Here is a 24,922-nt window from a genome sequence, read left to right as displayed (position 1 = left end):
AATGTAGGCAGTGCAATGCTAGTTCTAGTTTTGTGGGTCCAAACATCTTTGCACCAAGGTAGGTGAAGGGACAATGTTTTCCCCTAACAGCTGTTTTCACTTGTTGGTGCTAAGCAGAGGTGATAAAAAAAAAAAAAAAATCTTTTAAAAGGTGCGACATGCAGGCTGAGGTGGTGTTTATGCAGATCATGGGGTGGGGCAGTTTTGTTATGCATTTTGGTATAAGTGCCAGCAGAATTTCTCATGGCTTTACACACCGTCATTATTTAATTAAAGGTTTAATTATGATACCCGTAATGTCATGCACATGTACATGTAGGATGTATGACAGTCTTCCCTTTTAGCGGATTAACTACATGTAGCCGTCATACAGGAGTGGAAATGATGCATGTGTTCCGGCTGTCGTCGCTAATTTAAAGGATGTGCTGCAATTTTTCTAATGGAAAATTACACAATTATTCAAAACAGCGTTGGTCCATTAATGAATGAATTTACTCATCTGACATGGCAAGAGGCTCCAGCAAAAACTACACAAATTTCTGTGCTTTTCAGAACACCTGGTTGGTACATTGGCACACAGACTCTAAGTGAATGTACAGTGCTTCATCAAAAATCTTAGCACATTTGCAGAAAAGTGCTGTAAGCTAACCCCTAAACTGTGTGAGTAACTGAGTGAAATTGTGAATCAAGCAACAGATGAAAATAATGAACACATGGTCCTCGGCTTTCATTGTTTGGTAAATAACTATATGCACATGCTGTTCACATGGAAAGAATGGTGAATTTTAGTATCTCTTGAAACACAATTTAAATTTAACCAGGGACATGATGTATCCTTGGAAGAATATTTGGAGTGCTGTATAATCGTATTTGGGGTGCAGTACATTTGTGCTTTGGACCTTGGCACTTGGCACACTGCATGGCACCAGTTTACTTAAGGGAGAAGCCAGACTGGATTCTTCTTGCAGTCAGAGACAGTCTGCTGCTTTTAAAGGGGATGAGCACATGCTGACATTATCTGCCATTACAGAAGCTTATCCCAAGCCAACCAGCTGATTATATTGTTTATTTCTCCTTCCATTTTTTGTGAAACTGCAAACATGAGCATTAAATAAATTTGGGGTGGGATTATAGAATTTTGGCAACCATGCTCAATCTAATCCTGGTGCAACACAGGAAAAGAGACTACACCAAAAATTGACATTTAACTCAGGAGGCCAACATTGCATAGAATTTGTGTGCAATAATGATTGAATTTGCAATTTTACAATTATACAACCCCACAGTTTCAGTTTCAGTGAACTGAGCAAAAAAGAAAAGACAATCAATTCCACTGATGCAAGAATGATAAATCTTGTTTTCAGAACTTCAGAGTCAATAGGATCAATACAAAAAAAGTGAGTGAAAAAATAAATAAAAATATCACGTTCAGGTCACCTTCAGGTTTAGACCCCGCTCTGGGCACTTGGACACTAATCTCTGTGCATGTACTATTTGCTATTTGCGCTTCTGCTGCTTTTCACATAATTAACCTTTTTATTTAAAAAAAACAAAAACAAACCACAAAACACAGTTTCGTACTGTTAACTGCATGTGAATTTTAGTAATTGGCAGAGAACAGCAAAAAGAAATTAGCAAATCATTTAATGGTAAATATATTCAGCAGTAGTTTATTAATCATGCATTCACCTCATAAATCATGACAACTTGCTCTTCCCTCACATGAGGGCACATTAGTTGCTTTTAATAATAAAAAAAGTATCAGTGATTTTCACCCTGGTTTTACTTGATGTTGAGACCAAATTTGATTTCAAATTTAATCGCCCCCCTGTAGTAGACATGGAAAGAAGACATTGAGTAAGTTGAGCAGCTATCCCTAGTGGGACATTTGAAATGTTGCTGACATGGGGTATATGCTCTCTGAGACCTTATCAGTCCTGTTCAGTACAATCAATATGACCATTAAAGACTTTCCAGTCAAAGTACCCATTACCCAGTCAGTTGCTTGTTTATGGCTGCATTAATAAGTAAAAACTCTGTTTTGGTTTAGAGATGAGTACGTAAGCACAGAAATAACGAGTCAGAAGTGGGATGTTGCGAACGTGGTACTTTGCTCTGTGAAATTAGGAAGCCAGAAGTTGCTGTGTTAAAACAAACCCGTCCCTCTTGCACACTGTCTCTCATACTTACTGATTATTGATGTGGTACTGGTAAATGTGCTGAGCATGGCTAAGTGTATTAATAGCAGTACGGACATCATCAGAGGTTTCAGCTCACAAGGGGGCAGGGGAGGGGAAAGAGCTTACTACCAGAGCATCAGATCATGAGCAACAGAGACGATCCTCCCTGACTCATCAAGAACGGAGGGAAACTCTGATCCCTTGCATGCTCGTAGTCTGCATGGTGAAGGCTCATGGGTAACCCTGGTGACCTCTGTGGCCACTGGTGCACTACGTTGGGTTGTTCTTATTGCATAATTATTCATATGAGATGAAAATTGCTTTATTCTATTACCATGTTCCCCTTGGTTCACTGACTTATATTTGTGGAGAAACAGACTTGCAAATGCAATTCTTTTTTTAAATTTTTTATTTTTTTTATTAAAAATAGCTGCATAACCACAGCAATTATTAGAGCGTATATTATTTGATGTGATTCTCTCAGGCAACTTGTATTATAGCTCAGTGTCACCACGGTCAGTGTCTACACCGTGACGAAATTTCCTTCCTAACAAAGGAGTCACAACATCACAGTCATGTTAAATATCATTGTAAAATATCAGTGTCATTTTTTCGTCATCATTTTACACCTCCACCACCGCCATTATCTCTGTGTGCTCATGTGTTCCAGGTCTCTGCAGTGCAGCCCACAGTACAGGCTTCTACTTTGCCTTGGGTTGTTGCCTTTGTCTGGAGCTCTCTCATCTCTGGAGGTCATATTGGCCGCCCTGGAGGTACTGGTAATGGTCAGTGTGCCAACTGTGTGGGCATGCTAAGAGAACCATATGCTGTCTGTTAAATCACACTCAGCGGAGGCAGCAGAGTATCACGGCTGTTTAGTATGTGATGGAAATCACAACATGCTTAACATGCACAACAGAGGCAAACTGCAGTCAAGCCATCAGTTAAGCATGCAGCGTGTTAGATAATGTATTTCTCGCATCCTGTCCTTTCTCACCATGTCACTTCTTGTTTTGTATTCCACACTGATCATTTCAAGAGAGGGGGAATATACAGACAGAATAAGCAGGCTGTACTAAGACTTCATCGGCTAGCCTCTCATAATTCATCCAACTGGTTAAGTTCACCATGGCCCAACATCAAATATGTGTTTCTTTATTTGTTTTTTATTGGGGGTTTTATATTAGCAGTGTGGTGTTGGCCTCAAAATATTTATTTTAGCCTTGTGGCAAGTCGAGCAGAGAAATGGGGAAGTGGATGTGCTGTGTGCCTAGCATTTTCACACATGGTTTAGACACTGCTATAGAGAGGCCCTGTAGCTGGTTCTTTTTCACTCTTCATTAAGAATTCTAGAGGGTGTCGACTGAGAGGCGATAATGTTTCTATGGGCATCGCTGGCCTCTAGTCACATACCAACAGGTACTGCAAAATGCAGGCAATAGCAGGTTTCTCTTTTCAGCATGAAACTGTTTCAGTATATGTCGAATGCTCTTCTGAAGCAACACTGCAAAATCTTTGAAAAAAAGTCAAATGAAACAACCATTTTGTCGCTATGTGGAGACATAATCCAAGCTTACAGTTATCCAAACGCCTGCCTCACCCTGTGTACAGAAGCTCTGAGATCCTGAAACACACAACAAATAGCTGTTTGTCCTTGAGGAAGGCCGTGAATGAGAAGCCTGGGTTGCTACTCTGGGTTTAGAAAAGCAGGGAGAGGCAAACCACCACTCTGACAGCTGCAGATTAACATCTGATGCTTCATCAATCATGTGTAAATCGTCAGTCTTATATATATATATATATTATAATTATATATAAGACTACATGTGTATAGAGCTGAAAATACATTCATTGATTAGTGAAGTAACTATCAGAACTATCAGAAAACTGGTTTGGAAGAATATTTTTATATACAGGTTATACATATAGAAAAAACAAGACCACACTACATTACAACTAACAGCAGTGCACTGATATACAACACGTTTATGATGAGGGCAGACATAACTACAGTACAGCACACAGTTAAATACATAATTTAGTTAATTATCTGTAATTATGATCATAAGGTCTTTTCGGCCTGTGTGGGGGAACCAGGTTTCAGAATCCCCTCATACAGGGCCCCACAATGAGTCCATTGTAATTTCATTGCAAATACACAATGTTGATACACATTTCCACACTTCATTCCAAAATTGTAGATAGAATCGCTGATCATATCAGCTATTCGTTCCATACCAAGAAGATTTAATAATGCAAGCAGCCAGATTTCTATTGAAAAACAATGACATACGAATGTTCCAATTCAACAAAATTATTCTCATAGCAGTCAAAAAAGGCTAAACCTGCTATTCTGCTGTATTCCTGGACCTTAGCTGTGCAGCCCTAGACCCCAGCAAACAAAACCCCAGGACAAGGAATGAGATTTATATTCATAATTACTCAAGGACTTGAGTGTGTAGCAGTGCCACAGCATATGAATCAGTCCACAACCATGCCAGCACAGATCAGAGGAGCTTGGCTCCATTTTTTTGTCAATTCTTAAGGGAGGGATAAAAGCTCTGTGTAAGATTTTCAGTTGTATAAGTCGGGATGTTACTGAGGACGCCTTCTATATTCTTTCCCACTCTGCAGAGATGAGTGAAACCCATAAGTCTTGCTCCCATCGGGACTGAGGTGAATGTTGAGGTTAGAGGAGGAGAGAATCAACAACCTGTACAGACCTGACACAGTACGTATGTCTGGGGCTAAATACCAGAATTTTTTATCAAATTTTTTTGTCAAATTATTTATTGGGAAATTTGGATAAAATTAATCTTGATTGAGCACAATGTAAGAAAGCATTACTGTCTATTTTGTATCTCCCTCTAAGTTCATCAAATTGTAAATTCTCTATGATTACTCTCTGCTTCTCAAACATGAGACCTGAATTGTTTCTTCGTCAAATCTTTGGATTTTTGACGGATCGTCACATAAACCAGATCTTTTGAATATTTCATCTTGGGCTCTGGAAAATTATGATCAGCAGTCATCACTCTTTTCTAACAAATAATGGATTAATTGAGAAAATAGGCAGATTAACTCATAATGAAAATAAGCATAAGTTGCAGCACAATATATATATTTTCAACCGCACCAGTTAAGCTCTAAAAGCTGCAAGTCATCTCTTTCAGTAAATCCTGTTGCATTACCAGAAATGAAGATATTCCTGGAGGCAGTGTATGATCCTAATGACATCTGATTTTTGAACGATGTTTTGAAGCATAACTGCTTTTGTTTTTGAGTATACAACCTTTTCCCTCTCCTATGCAAATCACACATCTCACTGCCAGTGTTTTTTTTTTAATTAGAAAAATAACAACAGTGACTAAAATGTAGAGTGGAAAATCCTCTCACAAACCTAATCACCGTGTCACTCGGTTGAAGTCTATGTGCGTGCAGTGTATGTATGTGATGCGACTGCGTGGGAGTTGGATGAGTAGATGGAGGGGCAGTTAGCATGCAGTCACAACATGTAAGATTACAGCAAAAGCAGCATGAACAGCTTGAGTGATGTTTGTAGAGTGAGTGTGTGCGCAGTGTGTATTAATCAATTCCTTTGTGTTGAATGCCTCAGGGCACAGGAACATAGGTTGGACGTATCAGTGAAGTGAAGCATGCGTGAAATTGTACTTCTCACATCACTGTCTTAGGTCAGCCAGAAAGCCGGCCACTGGATGTTAGGTAATGGCGTTTTGAAAATAAAGGATTTAGGTTGTATAAAAAAGCTGGCAAAATACTCACACTGAATGATATGTCACAGATTCCTTAATAACACTAGGAAGATTTTAGATTTAGCTAAATGGTTGGAATATCACCAACGTGTTGAGGGTGGCGTGTCTCCATTGAATGTAATGGACAGTTACTCAACTACCTTTGAAGGTTGCTCTCAATGTCAGGGTCTTTTGTAGAGGCCTTCCTTGTTTACACATTGGTAGAAGTCATAGTTCGGTTGGGTAAATATGTCTTGCTTGGACAAACACCCTGTGCTGCTGTGGCTGGGGCTGATAAAGAGGACTGTTGAGATCCTAATCAAGATTGCTGCTTTGGCAATTAAATTTGACGGAGGAGAATCAGAGCTGCCCCTCTTTTGTCATTATTCCCGAAAAAGAAAAAAGAAAAAAGTGGAAAAGTTTTTCTCCATTTGCAAAAGTTTCAATTAACTGTGATAGCTCCATGTGTGCATTTAGTTATGCACTGGGGGAAGAGAGAAGAAATTGTGGCTGCCTTGAACTGTTTTAGCCTATATACAGTGCGGCAGTTTAAATTAGTTCCAAGAAGTTTGTTTGTGTCCCCTGAAAGCTATTTATACCTATCTCGTTTTATTTGTTTCCCCAGAGTCCTCCACAGTTTGGTCTTTTGCATGGGAGATTGAAGCTGAGGTGTGCATGACACCACTGCACCAAAAATGCTTAAAAACAGGTCTTTTCTGCAACTGCACTGATACTCATATTCATGCCCAGCATTTATATGCTCTCAGCAGGTAAAATCACCAGAGAAGATTAGGGATGCCTATAAATGTAGTTTTAAGTGCAACATGATTTTCTGAAGTCAGTCATTGGAATAAATGTAGTTGATTTTCCTGCTTGCGAGAAAGTGTTTCAAAGGTTCACTACAGCAATACTTTACTTTAAAGAGTTTGGAGGGCGGCAGATTTTTTTTGGGGGGGGTTGCCTTTCCAAAACCAAATGCACAAGAATGAAAGTGGAATGAATGGACTTTTTTTCTGCTCTGTCAGAAGCTGCAATCGATAGCATGTCTGACTAACTAGCTTACAGTAGCAACCAAGCCAAGAAGCACATCATTACCTAACTAGCTTACATAAGTTTGTGTTGTTACATGTTAATGTTAAAAAAAAAAAAAAAAAATCTCCAATTGTGACTAGCACTTTACAGCATTACATTATTGAAAAAGTTGATGTAATCTAAGCACGCATGAAATAACAGCCTGATCTTACATTTTTCATTATCATACTTATAACACTAGAACCAGCTAGCTTTAAATTGCAATTGTTGAAACAATGATGTTTCTTTAGTTAGCTTTTCTATAAGCCAGCTGGAAACCCTAAAAAGTCAGTCAGAGAAGTTGTTTTCAACCAGCTCATGAATCTAGTATTTGCTTAATTGCCTAGCAAGCTACAGCGGATAAAACGTAATTTCATTGAGGAACATTGACAGTCATTGACAAGAAATAAGAGTCCTGCTTTTGTCTACCTCTTTTTGTAAACAAGAACCTATTGGTAAACAAATTTCAAGTGGTAAATCTGCACTTGTTATCTTTCTAACCTACACATGTATTATGCCAGAAGAAAGAGCTAAAAGTAGGAATGAAAACTAAAGGGTTAAATTTGTTTACAAACATTTTTGCTGAATAATAAAAGAGAGGAAATAATATAAAGTATAAATACTGAAAATGGATTTTTGATTGGCATACATAGGCGATAGGCCATAGGCATGCCCTTGGTCAGTGCAAGTGTATTTCAAATTGTACTGGCTCTTTAAATAAACTGGATACAAATTCAATATTGTATCTTTTCTTGATATGATGTGGAGCAGTGACAACAAAGTACACTGTTGGTACTGTATGTCATACCAATTTCACCCACCTGTAAAACCTGTTTAACGACTTGGCCTTTTAGTTTGAAGGCGGTAAATGTTAATGTGTTTTGGCAATATGTGTTGGTTCATGAGTTTGACAGAGTGGTAGAATCAGTGTGGCTGTCACTAATTAACTAAAAAGGTGGGTCTAATTAAAAGTAATGAGCTATGGTGGGCTGTGTGTGCAACACCAATATAAGCTTCAAGTCTATGTTCAGCGTGGAGGCTGTATGTAATGGTATATGCTTTTCCACCGTAACATTGACGTTGAATTCATGATGGCGCCAGATGAGCAGGCTGCCTTTGAACCCCTCTTCCTCTCCATTGATTTGTCTGGTCTTTTTCTAAGTCTTTATTTATTCTTTTCTGTTTTTCTGAATTTCATGGACTATTTTTGTTTTTGTCATACCTTGGTCAGTTGATTGGACTTGGTAACATCGCCTAGCCGAAAGCGGCAGGCATCCCAGCAGAGCTGAGGAGACACAGGAGAGGGGTTAGAGCTGGAGCTAAGGTTAAGAAGAGAACATAGTAAGGGTGAGGAAATTTAAACCTTTCCTGCCATCTGTCATCATGGGGAATGTGAGATCATTGGCGAATAAGATGAATGAACTTTCTGTCCACACTGTGGCACAACGGGAATATCGTGAGTGCAGTATCGTGAGTGCAAGTCATGCTTGAGGGGTTCCAGCTGGTTCAAGTGGACAGAGGGAAACAGAGCAGTATAAGCAAAGGAAGAGGCTTGCTGTTTTCATCAGACATTTACCTTGAAATCTAGGCTGTGCAATCCTGATACTGAACTGTTAGCAGTGGGAATGTGACCATCCTATGTGCTACAGGAATTCTCATACAGTTGCTGTGGTTGTTACGTTCCTCCTTGGAGCGGCTGTGGCTCAGGCGGTAGAGCGGGTCGTCCACTAATTAGAGGGTTGGTGGTTCAATCCCCTCTTCCTCCAAGCATACTTGCTGAAGTATCACTGGGCAAGATACTGAACCCCACATTGCCCCTGATGGCTGTTCCATCAGTGTATGACTGCGTATGAGTGTGATGCATGAATCCATTTATCAGTAACCATTTACCTCCCTCCATGAATGCAGCCGTGTCGCGACAGTTCAGACACAGAGACCTGAGAGACTGGCATGTATTCTGCACTGCAAAAGATGAGGATATTAATGATTTATCAGATTGCATTATGGACTATACTGTATTAACTTATGCATTGACAACATTGGTCAAGACTTGTGATAGTGATAGTCAGGTTGACTATCACTATCAACCAGGTAAATAGGGAGCTGAGGAGTTTCCTGGCCTGATTGAGTCAACCCAATGGTGCTGAGGGGGTGTGCTGGTTAGCTGTCTGGCACTCTTTGCCACCTCTTCAACCTCTCCCTGGACATGCAGCAGGTCCCCTCACTTGATGCATGAGGGAAAACTTCATGCATCGTCCGTGTGCCTAAGAGGGGATGCACCAGTGCTCTCACTGACTTCAGGCCAGTGGCACTGGCCTCTCACATATTGAAGACCTTTGCAAGGCTGGTTCTGCGGCACCTGATGCCACTGGTGGCAGTCCCTCTGTATCCCGTACAGACAAACCTTGGCGTGGATGATGCCGTCATTTACCTACTGCACAAAGCTTACTCCCACCTGGAGAGGTGTGGGTGCAGTGTGAGAATAATGTTTTTGGACTTTTGAAGTGAATAGGATGCCTCCTACACCTGTCACCATTCTGGGTGAGGAGCTGTAGGTGTAGGAGGAAGTTCCTGGGCGTGTACCTTAACAACAAACCAGACTGGTCAGATAATTGTGATGTCCTCTAGAAGACGGGACAGAGCAGCCATATAGTGTGTGCAACAGGCTGCTTCGCAATTTCCATGTGATGGCTGGTGTACTGCTGTTGTGTGTTGAGGAGGCAGTATTATGGCTGGTGATGAAAACAGGCTAATTAAACTGGTCAGAAAGGCAGGCTCTGTTGTAGGAGTACACCTTGACAGCCTGGAGGAGGTGGCTGACGGGAGGATGAGGTCCAAAATCCTCCATGAGGAGATGAACAGCCTGAGAAGCACCTTCATTAACCGTCTAATCCTTTCTATAAGTATCTATCTATCTATCTATCTATCTATCTATCTATCTATCTATCTATCTATCTATCTATCTATCTATCTATCTATCTATCTATCTATCTATCTATCTATCTATCTATCTATCTATTATTAAACTTATTAACTTTATTTGTAATAGTGACAAACTAATTATCCAATAATGACACCACACAAGGACGCTACATGTTATGTATTCAGTAGTCAGTATTCATTGAATTCATTCATTGCATTTAATAGATGTAATGGAAAAAATTTACATATGTGAAAGAAAAACTAACCTCAAGGTAAGGCCAGTGTACAATCCAAGGTTAATCATAATACAGGCTAAAGACAAATATTAGTTATGCGTATAAAGCAGGAAATTGTCTTTTAAGGAGGAGAGAGGTAAAATGATATTTCTGCTTGAATTTCTCCTTTTCTAAATTTGATCTGGCAGAGAGGCCCTGGGCAGAAAATGATTGTTCCACCACTATAGAAATATCAAATCATTTGTATTGAGTCTGGGATGGAATCAAAGATTGAACTATAAATTGAACCTTTTTATGATTCTGACACTATTACAACTGGTGCCGTATGGCCCCCAATGTTATTTGTGCTTGCACATTAAGGTGTGACCGTTTATTTCTCTCTGCAGACTGCTTTGAAGTGAACCCCGTGAGGAGCATCCAAAACGACACAATATTCTGGTGAGTACCCAAATTGAAATTAAAACCCTCTTCACATTTACATAATATACTACCACACATTACCCATCCAGACTGTGAGCATGAACAGAAAGTGATGGGGCAGAGGGATAGAGAGGAAAGGCTTTGATAATAATATGCTAAAGAAAAAAAAAAGATATTTCCCTCCCCTGACTCAATCGATTCTTCAGTTTTTATTCCACGGGGTCAGTATGTTTGACTCACCATGCATGCATATTCTCACTACATTAAACACAAAGGCAAACCTTACAGTTTTACCCATTTTATATCCTCTCTCCCTACACATATTTTACTCACATGCAGACAGAGGAATGTAAGAACAGAGCATCACGTTCTTTTCCTCCTCTCCCTGTCACATGCCGATTTAACCACATGTTCGCATACAGAGAGGGAGAGAGAGAGAGAGAGGGAGAGAGAGAGAGAGAGAGCGAGCCTCCTCAGAGTGACACTGTTAGCTATCCCCTCACATAGGCAGGGTTGGGCTGGCGCCACGGCTGTTTGCCTCATAGCCTGCACAATGGGAGTCGGCTCCATTATCAGAGCTGCTGCTTCGCCACCCTGCAGCAAACCCAGCATCCTCTGCTCCTGCAGATTTAATTTCTTATCTCAATAGGGAAAACAGCCCCTCTGATGAACAGCAGAAAACACCCTGGGCTGCTGTGAACACGGATTGAGGATACATACAATAGATGGTTTGATAAACTCATGAACGTGCACGGCACTGATATTTCTCATAGGAATTCGTGGCTGGTCATAGATATTCAAGGGAATTTGCTTTTTACTGTAAATAATGATTCAGGGAAGGGAAGATCTCGTCGCCATTATATACTGTATTTAAGCAATTATTTATGGCGCTGCCTCTAAGCACATATCAGACCTTAAACAGGATCCCTGGTAGGTGAATGTCTGTAATATGCTGCTACTGTTATTCTTAGACCGACCAAGCTGTCTTCATGCTACTGTTTGCAGATAAATAAAGAAAGCTCTTCAACTGCTGTACTCTCACATGACATAAACTCAGCATGAACCAGTGCCACATGTGTGCTCCTTTTGTTGAAAGTCTTGTGAGAGCACATTATCATCTCTCAGAGAATAGAGCAGCTGGATATTCTTAATGACATATTTTTTATTAATGCCTCATGCAAAAAGAAGAAAAAAAAATATCTAAGCTTCGTACTGTGACTTTGGATTTTTTCCCCCTATTGTTTTCCCATTTGCTTTATTTTTGACAACCTGCAAAAATTTCTTCTTTGCTCCATTCGGTAAGAAGTCAGCGTCTGTAATCGAACTGAAAGATTTGACTTGTTGTGGCTTTTTCAGCCCTTTACTAACAGCTTCATCAATGTCACTACAGTGGTAATTGTGTGTCAACTTTCCCAGGCCATAAAACAAAAGTTATTATGTGTGGAGACAGAAGTTATGTAACTTGATGTACCCTGGCTAAATTAGTTTCCTTGTGTTTTACAGTAATCATCTGATAGGACTGTACTTACTGATATTGGTGCTATCTAATCTGTGGTCCAATATGTCAAGAATAACAAGATCTTTTGGTCTTGTGAGAGTTTAAACCGGTGGTGTATTCAGATGCTTTACTTATTTAAAAGCAATACTGCAATATAAAGTAAAAGTCATGCCTTCAAAATTATACTTGAGTAAAAGTACTCACTATATAGATTGACCTCTTTCCTTTTTTTCCCCTTACATTGTTTTATTATTGCGACAGATTTAAACACTGTTTATGTAGTGGTTGGAGGAGGTGGAGGTCAGTTTAACTGTTATATAATCTGTTGGGCTGTTTAACAACGCATCTTAACATCATGTTTTCAAGTGATGTTTTATATATTTTATAAATTGATCATATGTTTTATAATTTATGTCATCTGCAACATAAGTGAATAATAGCTGTAAACTAAATGTAGTGCAGTAAAGGGCTACAATATTTCCTTCTTAAACATTGTGCAGTAGAAGTAAGAAGGGGCATAAAATGGAAGTAATAAATACAAATATGTTATCTTAGTTTGCATGTAGTTTGTTACTGTCCACCTCTGGTTTGAACTCGTCCTGAAAACAAGCTGACAATCCAGTCTTATATTTAAAAATGAGACATTTCTTTGAGGCACATATATTGTTGTAATGGAACACCATATCATAGTATATGAGGGACATCAAGACAGGCCAGGCATGGCAGCTAAGCACTGCAGATATTGAAACTGATCATTTTCAGGTGGCTGGGGTTTACATAATGTGGCACAGTGAGAGGACATTGATTTTTCTTGCTTTGAACTAGCCGTCCTGGAGGATGCTTCTCTGAACAAGGGGAGTGTCTGGCTTCAGCTTTGCTCAGGGAAGCAGACATCGGCTATATCAGCTAATTTGGCAGTTGGGTAGAAATAGAAAGTTAGTAATCCATAGTATGAGCATTAACAAAACATTTAAAGGAAAAACCATTGCATTAGCCATTATTTTTATACGCAAAAAGCCATGAACAGGGTTATAAAGCCTCTTGTGAGAATGGTTGCTAGTTGAATATCTGGTTGCTAAGATTCTTTGAAACAAATTAATTCAGGTATTTTGATGAAGCTCTTAGCAACTTAGCCACACAGAATATTTTTAGCGTGGGGTTTTAAATTAAATGCAAGTTGATGATGTGGTCATGAGGTTATTAATTATCCTCATATTCTTTGAGAAGGGGATTCTGGTCTCTTTTGGCGGGGAATGCAGGAAATGAGTCTGACAGCTTTGACCACTTATTACATGTGAGGTTCTGTTGACAATACTTCCATTAGGTTGTCCTCTCAAAGCAGTTTTATATCTAGAGACTGCACAGAACAGAGCGCATCACAGATTCATTACTGTGGATAGTCTGGTTTATGTGTTGTCTTCCTCATATCATATCATCTTTATATGTCGGCTTTATCGAGTTGTTTTTAATAAGAAAAAACAATTACACCACAGATACACCTCTGGTCTCTGGATTTAGAACACTTTGATTTAATGTTTCCTCTTTTTATTTGAAAGAAAATGTGGAAGAGAAGAAAAAAGTGAGTTTTCAAAGTTGCACTGATACTGATCATTTCGACAAATATTTTGATTATATTTCTTTCTGCTCAAACTAGACAGATGTAAAAATGAGCAGATGTTATTTCTTTAATTTTTATTTTATTTTACAGAATCAGAGCTTTCAGGGTTGCCAATTCAGTAGTCACAACAAATAAAGTTTATCTGAGTGACACCTAATCACAGATACTGTCTCAAACTGTTAACTCATAGCCACAGTATGAGCACAGTAAACAAAAATATTAAACTGTGTTTGATGTAAACATAAGATTGCAACAAAATAAATAAGCAAGTAAATAAATAAATATCACATAATTGAATTAGTGCTGATACTCTGGGATGGTTTTAAAATGCTTATTTAACAGTTCTCCTTCCCTTAAGTTTGACAAAGGTTTCATTAGCATTACCTCAGGTTATGAAAATACCCAGTGTTTTCTATATAGAATGAAATCATTACCATAATTCTTAATAATAATTAACAAGCCCTAAGGAAGGTATTTTATAAATGATTGATTATCACCAGCATTGCAGAGGATATACAGATTGTGTATATCACTTTCACATTTATTGCTTTTTCGCAGTGTTTTGCAGCTGACTTGCATGTCCTAATGTAAATGTTTTTCTTATACAGCAGGAAAAAGCAAAACCAAATGACATGAGTCTAATATCTTGCAAAATTAAAAGAGCTCTTAGATTAACCATATTCCTCCTTGAGAGCATCTTCAGCATACCAAAAATACCAGCACACCAAGATAGAGCTTCTTGACTCATTTCAAATTAGACTCTCCTCATCCAAATAGCTGTTTTGATGTCTTTTGTTGGCATCTGCTGCTTTTCTCAGGGCGCTATAATTAAACAGGAGGAGGCCACAACCCTTCTTTATTCTGTGTCAGTTTGAGAAATGGCTGTTGGAAAACGCACTGTGTCAAAGCAATGCGGGTTGAACAACAGCTAGATTTCACACACAGCGGAATCCATTTCTAAGAGTGTGTGTGTCTGTGGATTCTTGAATTAATCTTCATTACCTCAGTGGCATAGATGTCTGAGAATGCAGCAAAAATCAGTTTGTGGAAAATTTGCTAAACAAGCTTTGCACCACATTTCCTATCTATCAAAGACAAGTATGATCAGCAACTACTTGAAAATCTAAACTTATGAAGGCACATTACTTGCCACTTTACAGCTGGAAAACTTATTGCACTGCTTTGATCTCCTCTCCCAGTAATGGCTTAAGTCGTGGCACCCCCAATTATAGTGAAACACATTAGAAAATAGGGGTTAATAATCAGTGTTAAGAAGTATTTAACAGTGTTAAAGCATCTTGGACTTCTTTCAATTGTTTCCTGACATTTTAAGAGCAGAGCTCCATCACAAGATAAGTCATCTTTTTGAATTACAGAAAAAAATACCATATTTTTTCTATTTACTCTCCTCGTGTCATCACCCAGGTTTACACCCACAGCACATCCCCTGATCTGACAACATCCTCAGGATAACTCTCATATATCATCATTAAAGAGCATAGACTCAGGCACTTTGTCAGAGTTTGCAGTCCACTGAAAAGGTACAAAGAGGGCAGAAAATAGATCTCTTTGATGAACAGCAGATTATGATGGAGAGGTGAGCAAACATCCCTCTCGTTCGCTGCCCACATGTGCAGTGCAGTAAGACTTACCGTCTCACGCAGCAGCAAATTGCAGCCTGATTCCAAAGACAAGCTGCAAATGAGACGTAATCCTCTCGGATCTTTGTTAAAAACTACAGTGAAATGTGGATCTCTCCTTTCATTTTGAATGTAATGGAAAGACCAGTGTTTCGATAAATTATCAAATGAATATGCAAATGTATTTTTATTATATTAAAATTTACATATATTTATTATTCATAATATCTTTGTATACAGTATTTATAGGCTGATTATGTATAATATTTATACACATATATTTACATTCCAAAGAAATTCTTCCTCTCAGTCTTGCGTGTCTGAATCATCAAAGGATCAGCTGCCTCTCTCAGCCCGGCTCCTTTTGTTGTAATATGACATGTGAAAGTCTGACATAAAAATTCCCACTGAGTTCTGTGATTTGAGAGCTCACCCCGGCTTCAGCTGCTGTCTGTGTTTCCTCAGTTTTAGTTGGCCCACCTCTGAGGGAGGTGTCTCCAGATTTAGAAAATGAACTGACAACATGTTGGCTCTCGAGTGCGATAACATGCAGTATAGCTCAGAGACAGGGTTTTATTGCAATATGCCTGAGTTTATTACAATTGTTTGTGTAATGTTTTAAGCAAAAATCCAAGATGTCCTCTGGTTCCATCTTCTCCAGTGTGAGGATTTAGTGCTTTTCTCTCATTTATTTATTTCATTCAAAATATATATTGATTTTTGGACTGTTGTTAGTCACCTAGGAGTTGAGGAAAAAGCTTTGTACATTTTTCAGTGTAAAATTAATGAATTAATTAAACAGTCAATAGTAGCCAATTAGTTTTAACACAGAGCTACTGTCTGTATTTGTTTATTTCACAAAGATATCTGCATTTCTATGTGTCTATGTGCTGTATGTATCTGTGTTCAGATTTACACTGGCAGTTAGCCAGACCTATGCTACAATGTGTTGGAAACTGTCTAGGCTGCATGTGCCAAATTGTTTTCTGCTGTTTATATTCTTGATGTATTTATGAGTTTAGCTGCTAGGAAAACATGACCATGTACCTAAATGCATCAAATAATCAAGAATCAACTGTATTTGAACTCCACCAAGCAAAACAATTTATGCCTGTCTAAATAAAAGCTGTGTAACTTTAGGCACAGCTGTAGAGATAGAAATTACTTGAATACTTTGGAAAATCTAAATTGAATGATTACGAGTCATTTGATTTCAATGAACCTTTATCATCGTAGCCACTACTGTCACTAGAAAGTATGAATTTAGCTGATGATAATGTTAGTGTGTGAATGAGATGTGTGGAAAGTGGAAAAGCAGGAATATTGATGCTCTTTATATCCTTGATATATTTGTATTCAGTGAGATCCCTTGTGCTTATTAGCCTCATATCCAATTCATATTAATATCATATATATTATTACATTACTGACATTACTGGTCCCATAAACATAGCAAGCAGTTGGCAGTGTTGTTTTATTCCTTGTGGCATTGCTCGTATCTATTGGTTTATCTTTGAGTCACGCTGTTGGCTTCGCTGGCCTGAGTGTGCAGCTGTGAGTAACAATGGCTTGAAACTTTATTTTAAAAATAGGCTGAAAGAAGCAGCCAATGCCGACAGGAAAACAAGTGCAGCTACCTGCTGAGTAAGTGTTTCAGTGACATTTCCTACAGTGTGTTTGTAAGTGATGAGAAATGTGGTCACATAAATGCAGCTAATTAGCATTATCAATTATGGCGAGGTTCACTATTTCTATTAACCTTTTCCATCTGCACAAAAGTAATGATTTTTTCCACTGTTGTGGAAGAATTATTGTGTATGTACATTTGTTACATGCTTGTAAACCAATGCATGCCAAAGTACAGAATTAAAGCCACATTCATTCAGCTGGAGTGGGAGATATACTGGAACTGGGGGGCATCATGGCATGGTGTAGGGTTGCGAGACTTCCATTTATTGCAGTGTATTCTGGGTGTTTTAGTAGAAAGAATGAGGCATTTTCTCAGCTACAGCAATTTTGTATGCTTGAAAAACAGTATTTTTTACAAATTGGCATAACATTGAAGATTTACTTTATTCATTTGGCACACAAACGACACACATTAATTAACATCAATATGATATAAATGTATCAGGTTTAGCCAAAAGACTAATTATCATCCGTAATCCCTGAGCATGTTGATGTTACACATTAAAAGGCACAAACAAGCAGATAAAACAACATCAAAACACACACAGGATACAGCTAGTGAAACCGTTACAGAACAGACATCTGCACATGCATGCAATAATCAGACTGTCACAGCAACAGACAAGACAACATTGCACAGGACTTTAAAACTATAATCTTAAGTGAATGACATGACAGACAGACACAATAATAACACAAAAAGGCACTTTAAGGTTGCATGTGTTGTTTGTATCAGTGCTGGTTATAGCTGCTCTGTCTCTGCTTCTTTCCGTTGTTCTCTTTACTGCCCAACGAAGCCATCTTAAATAGTAATTTGAGCTTGTAGCCATTGACCTGCAGAGAAATGTAATATGTTGTTGTACACAGAGGAAGGTGTGGTAGCAGAAAGAAAGTTACTGTTTACACACTGCATGAAGCATTTACGTTGTGTTTTCCTTTACTTATAGACTTTAAATTTTGTATTTTTTTGTTGCATGTTGGAAAGACTACAGAAGAGATGATAAATGCATTCGACTGTGCTTGTGGAGTTTTGGTAAGAAAAGGCAAACAGCCTCTTGGTGAAGTCTTTCTAGTGCCATGTTTAATGGTTCACGCTGTGAATATCTCTGGAGAATTGTGTCAGTGAGACCTGGCATCTCTGGAGAAAGACGTAGTGGGACATCCTAGGCAGCAGGAAGATGAGAGTTATCAGATTAAGATCATGCTGAAATGCAGTTTTTTTTGTGTTTTTAAACACCCACAACTTCTTTTTTTTTTTTTTATAAACTGCTCAGTTTATTCATGCAGAGCTGCATCAATTACAACTACATGTCAGCAGTTTGATACATCAAATAAAATAAATCTAATGCAGATGAAAATTGCGAGTACAAACGTGACAGTGTGAGACAAAGCATAACAGAAATTCATAACAGACATCATGTTCTCTTTGTTTGAAATAAACCTTCCCTGATTGTGCAGCACAACAAGGGAAGGTATAAATTATTCAGGTGCTCCCCAATGGCCGCCCATTTACATCCGCTCACTTGCATCTGACTGGACGTATTCTTCTGCCATATTCCTCAGTGATCTGCCCGTTTTAAAATGGCAGCAAAATACATGTGATCTCTGAGTAGGACTGTGCCTTCACCCTGATGCTTAATTTATTCATTACCCTCCACCTATATTGACTATGCGCTGCAAAGCCCTTAGTCGTAAATACTGTAGAATATCAAAATGAATATGATGGGGAAGGAACACAGAGGATTATTACAGCTATATATAAATAACGAGGTGAAATATGGCTGCTTCCTCATCACAGTGCGGGCACAACAAGGAAAGAGGTGAGAGGAATAACAGAATGCAGTAGTCAGATAATAATACCATTTGCAGTATTGTATCCCATGAAGGACATCTCTCTCCAGGCATCACAGCATGTCATTTTTCTTCACTGCTGTTCCTTCATTCATGCTGATGTGAGGTTTGCTGTAGTAACTGCCAGGAAAGGGAAGATGGTTGAATACCCTCTCTGTGAAGCATTTCTTTTGGGTTTTAATACTCACATCTCCGCGACTAGCTGTCTATACTGCAGGGCTCAGTCAATTATCGAAAAATGTATAATCCTCAAGATTTTAATAAAATCAGACTCCATTTTTGATGCTTTTTATGGAAGGATTTTGTTCAGAAATATCGATTTAGCATATTTACATTCAGCAATTACTACTCTATATAGTAGTTTTTATTAATAGTGGTGGAGTCTGCCATTCCTGTGCTGGACTGAAATTGTCTTTACATGCAATAATAATTCAGAGGAAATCAATGCATGTATGTAAACCAGTCAGACCGTACTCCCAAAAAGAATGAAAACATAAGCTATTTCAGCAAGTGCACCAAAATGTAAACAAATCTGTTTACGATCAAGTGACAAAGGCCTCTAGCGAGCAAAGGTGGAAGTCTGGCGATGGTGTTTTAGAGCAAGAACGTCTGTGAAGATGGAGGTCAGGGTGGAAGGCTGTGTCAACAAAATATAGGACTTGAACAGGATAGACAGCTGTCAATGGTTGTTTTGTCAAAGGATGACTGCGATCATTCCATAACTTAACGCCATGTTTATGGTGTTAAGGACACGTTCCTCACCATAATGATGCGTATTTTAACCCGAACCATGATCTTTCCCTAGACTTAACCAAGCTGTTTTTATACCTTAACTGAACCACATTATGACATTATTTACACAAAGAGTGGTGACGGCTTCAGAAGGCAAAGAGAAATGATGCCGTCCTGCCGACATGGGGCGTCACTTGTTTGTGTCGTTCTAGAGGGCATGGACAAATGACATACTTTGCCGTTTAATTTGGAAGGTTTGTTGCAAATTGCCTTGACACGAACAAGACATTCATAGAAAAGGATGCGGCATGTACTCCAATTTGATGTCACTGATAAGTTACTGCTAATGCAAAGAGAACATCTTACTGCTGTTGCTTCACATTACATGACACAGAGAATGTCTTTCGTCGTGAAGAGGACGGAAACGGAAAAAAGGAAAGTGGGTTTGTCACAGAGATTAGCGCAAACTAAGATCGTTCATTAAAACATGCATTTAGATAACAACGGTCAGAGGCCAAGTTTTGTCTGACTTCTTTATTAACATGTTGGGAGTTTGTTTGGCTGCACTGTAAACAGATACATTAACAAAATAAGATAAAATATAAATTAAGCTTTTTACAGCTTTCAAATCTGTTGCACAGTGCAGGGTATGAAATGTAGTAAATCTCTTTCAGATGCAGTGCGTCATCTTTGACAAAACTCTTTTTCTTAAATACAAAATCGTCCTCATTTAAATCCACCCACTTTTATCAGAATTTCAACATCATAGCGACTCAGTAAGAGACAGACTCAGGAATATAATCTCTAATGAAACAAAAAACGAAATCCTTCCCCCGACTGTAAACGTAATGTGTCGCAGTTGAAGTCATTTCACATATACCGCACTTGACAGTTACAGCCTCTAAGTGTATATACTCTTCAAAGACAGACTGCGGGCTGGAAAATAGTTTTTTAATGTCGATTTAATCGTTCTCTGAGTGCATGCAGACATCAAGGGACTTACAGACGCAAATTGAGGTGAAGTCCACTCAGTTTTAACAGAGACGTTGCCCAAATAAATGGATCAATAACTCCTCTAACCACTTTCCTGCTTTGATTCTGTCTAACTGTGAAAGTCCTTCTCTTGAATCCAGACTGAGTAATGGTCATTTCTATCTTTTTATTGAAAACACCTTATGTCCCTGTGAGAAGATTTGAGCAGGATAATCAGTAGATAGCATCTCACTGAAACATGTCTTTAAAGTAGACTGAAATTGAAATGACCTTAACTCTTAGTATTAATCAGCATTGTCTGTCCTAACAAAATATTTGTCAGCAAAACTTGTCACTATGTTGTGATTTGAGTTTGTCTCAGTCATTGATCATTAGTCGCACACCATTGCCCATATTCAGATGTTCGTGTCATCGTGAAGCAGCCTGCTTACAGAGCAGAACCAGCTTTCAGCATCAGGGTGGCACGCTGATTAAATTCCCAGCCTGTGCTTGTTCCCCTGTGTCCTCTCCTTTTTGGCAAATAAATTGGAGTGAACTGACCTTTAATCAGATATGTAGAGCAAACCTGAGTGTTTAAGCTTCAAGAATCAGACACGTTAACTTCAATTAATCAAGTGAATACCATTACAGAAGGTGACGTGTACGTGACGGTTCACTGCACCATCTCCATATTCTACTCGTCATCACTCCGAGGCATTACTTTCGGACTTTTTCCCCAGTGGATGGGGCTAATCACTGGCCTCTGTCTCACGGTCACGCTCTGCGTTGCAGTACTCAAGTCTGTGTGTGGACTTGTCTCCCAGTCTGGCATCATATGTTGAGTAAATGAGTGAGATTTTAAGTATTGCGTCATGCATACAACTACAGTATGGCCAGCCTCCACAAATTCATGTAAACAATACTACAAAAAAAAGTCTAAAAGTAAAGAAACCCTATTCAAATAATTTTCCAGATGAGCTTTTCAAACTGTCATTGTCTTCATTATTGACAAAAGCATTTACTATATAATACAAGAAAGGTTAGAGAAAATACTGTATAAGTCGTCCATCTTGCCATCTTCCCAGCCAAACTTAGCAAATTCAGAACTGAGCAACTACTTCAAGTTTTGATCATCTGTGCACCAGAATACTTCAGGATTTGTTTGAGCATTTCATGGAAGAGTAACTCATCTTAAATCATCATAATTTGTACAGTACAAAAGAAAATGAGACTCACTTCACTTCTCCCAAATCACAGCTCACGCAATCTGGTTTCCTCCTGAGTATTTTTGAATCTGCCAGCTTCAGCGTACTGCCTCAAGAACACCAGCTCTGAAATGCACAACTAAAGATGTAACATATACGATTCAGGCCCAAACCTAACAAAAGAAAAAAGTCTCCTTAGCTTAGGGTTTTTTATTTAACCTTGAACAAAGCCATAACGGAAAATCTGAGGCTTTAGAAAGGAATAAGTCACTGAAGGAATATGACACAAGCAAATGTATTAAGACCTAGCTGTGGCAATGTTTCTGTCATGTTTCTTTTTAGGATGTGAAAGATTCTGCAGGTTCTGAGCAGCTACAGTGATCTGCAGCAAGGTGACACATAACGATATAATGCAATTATGCTAAAATGTATACTCTATTAACTAAGCATCATTTGAGCCATTTGTGGAGAATAAATGCCAGACATCCTTGTTTCATTTCCTCTGTTTTATCTCATTGTAGCTTTTGAACTGGATGAAACAAGACATTTGAATTTGACATTTTATAGACTAAACAAATTAGATTACAAATAATGAACAGATAATAATAATAATTAATAATTACATTAATCATGATTTGCAGCCATATATTGAACACAGTGTCAAGTTATAATACAAGGTTGTGTGCCAGTGTTTTGGAACACAAGCTAAATGCCAACCCTAATATATAATAGTATAATTTATTCATACAAAAATGAAAATAGTTTGAGAAGTATTTGAAATAAAGTGACATAAGATGTTAGGATGAAGTATAAGCTGATTATTAACAGCATTGCTGTCTGAAAAATGTAAAAAGAGGTATTTTTTTAGGTGCTGATAATCTTACCCTCCTAAATTACTTTTATAGTCATGAGCCTTGAAGAGACAAGTCACAAATTAGTACCCGTAGAAAAACTGAGGAAGCTCTACTAAAAAAAAAAACCCACTAAATTAGCAGCATGATCCTAGTTGGCCTGACTGCAGATTTCCAACTGGTGGTAAGAGTTGTGGTGATGAAAATGAGATGAAATAAAAGCACAGATAACTTTGGAGGTTGGAAAAGACAATATTTTATCAGTATTTTCAGTAGTGGTAGGAAGACGGAGTAGTTCTCACATCTTGGTCTTAGAAAAAGATCTGAGTAAAAATCCACAAGATTCTGATTCACAGACTTAACAGGAATTTCCAGAAAAGCTGCAATTTTTTTTCCCGTTGAATCGGATTAATAGAGCTGAGTGGGTGGAATTCAGCAATCCTAGATTCATTATCATTAACTCGCAGTTTAGTGATATATTTTAGTTTGGAGATATCACTTTATATCTGGAAGCAAATCATTAACGTGAATCTACTGCTATACTTCGACAAATGATTCAGTTCTAATAATTTCATTACCAAGTAGAAATGAACATCTTTTTTATTGCAAATGTGTTTTTTTTAAATACGTTATCGGTGCATTGTAAAGGCTGGAACTAGTGGGTGCTCACTGGGGAAATAGATATCCTGTTTTGCAAATGATGTGACCAAGTCAGATCGTCCAATATTATTACTATGGAGAGTTAAGTCTACCTGAGAAATACTGTGGAAATCACTGTGGCCCCCCAAAAAATGGAAGACCAGGGGAGGAGGCAAGTCACTTTTACTCATTTATAGCAGTTGAATGGTTTGGTCCTTTTGTTGCAAATGTTATTGAACACTTTATATTGGCTTTCATTATGTATTGACAGAACATTTCTTCTGAATAATTTAATTACAGTGAGAGACTTATTGCCAACATTTTTTGCACATTGATTAAAAGCTCTTTGTGTGCTCATAAAGAGTGTTTTCATCAAGAAAGAAGCCGAAATCAATTCAGGGGAAACACCAAACATGAAATACAGTTGAGATGATGCACGACCTCCAACAGCAGAAAGTGATCTATCACTAAGTTATGGTCTGAACCATTTGAAGGGCAGTAACTGTGACATAAACCCTTTTTTCGAGGCTTTCAAGCCAGATGACCTGGTCTGTGGTGTCAACTGCTGCGCTGAGATCAAAAGGAATTCAAACAGAGCAATCACAAGCACAAACAGCAACAAGGGGAGCTCAAGGAAAACCATCTATGAGCCATGGGATGTCTTAAAACTCAATTTAAATTTTTCAACATTATTATTCATAGAAAGTAGCAGTTTGGGGAAACGGCATTTTGCAAAACCTAGGAGAAATATACAGTTTGTATGAGATTTATATAAAAAAAAAAACTGCTGTATTGCAGTCAGTGGGCATACTGCACATCTTGAGGTTTAGAAGATTTAGTCCAGGTTATGAAATACTGACTGACTGCAGCACACCAAGGTGCAGAAGATCTCCTGAGTAGCGTACATTTAAGAAAGACATTTTCTCATTGCACTCTGAAAATCTCTGAAGGCCTGGCAGAGAGCGATTGACATTTTCGTACTCTAAGCTCTGGGTATTATTCATGGAAATGCAGAACATATTTGGAGAGGCCCATTTTAACATTTCATAAAGTCCTAGTATCTCACTAGAGGTGACTTGTTCCACCCCACGCAACTCTATATCCATTATAGATGTGCGGCTCAGCCACGCCAGCAGTATACATATGTTTACAACTGTCGAATGCATATGGAGGAGTCACTGAGAGTTCTGAAGAAAAAAAAACAGCTATCCATCTAAGCTGGATGGATCCTGAAGACCTTGTTGTAACATTATCTGTTGTGTATATCAATAATACATAAAGAGATAAATGTGCTCAAGTGCATAAAATCAAGACCAGGACGTAGCATCAGGAAAATTATACAGTGTGTTAAAGATGCTGGTGGGAATTCATTTTCAATTAATGTCTCTTCAAATACCCACACTTCCTGTGAAAATATCTTACATTTGAAATATTTGAACATTCGCCTTTATTTGTCTACTGACAGAGCATTCACTCAAAGTAATCATTTACTGTAATTAGTTTAAACATGAAAAACCTTGGATTTGCAAATGATGGAAATGCAAATCATGAATTCAGTGGATTAACAAGAAAGAATGAACAGAAACAGATGAGATAGAGATGATAAAGGTCGTTATCTGGTATGTCTGCAGTGAAGGACAGGAAAC

The 24,922-nt window shown here is 38.4% G+C and overlaps 1 protein-coding gene across 4 annotated transcripts in view; it reads left to right on the top strand.

Annotated features, from left to right (window-relative positions):
• Positions 1 to 24,922, top strand: part of lrfn1 (leucine rich repeat and fibronectin type III domain containing 1) — a 157,301-nt gene that overhangs the window by 96,413 nt on the left and 35,966 nt on the right. For 2 of the 4 annotated variants that reach the window (XM_056373502.1, XM_056373504.1), the window contains 2 exons: positions 4,815 to 4,911; positions 10,548 to 10,599. The gene's annotated coding sequence lies outside the window, so the exon portion shown is untranslated. The remainder of the gene's footprint in view (positions 1 to 4,814; positions 4,912 to 10,547; positions 10,600 to 24,922) is intronic. The other 2 variants (XM_056373503.1, XM_056373501.1) reach the window with 1 other exon arrangement.

The sequence above is a fragment of the Seriola aureovittata genome, chromosome 4 (genome assembly GCF_021018895.1).
Source record: "Seriola aureovittata isolate HTS-2021-v1 ecotype China chromosome 4, ASM2101889v1, whole genome shotgun sequence".
Taxonomy (NCBI): Eukaryota; Metazoa; Chordata; class Actinopteri; order Carangiformes; family Carangidae; genus Seriola; species Seriola aureovittata.
Note: the sequence above shows the minus strand (reverse complement) of the source record. Positions and strands in the feature narration are given on the sequence as shown.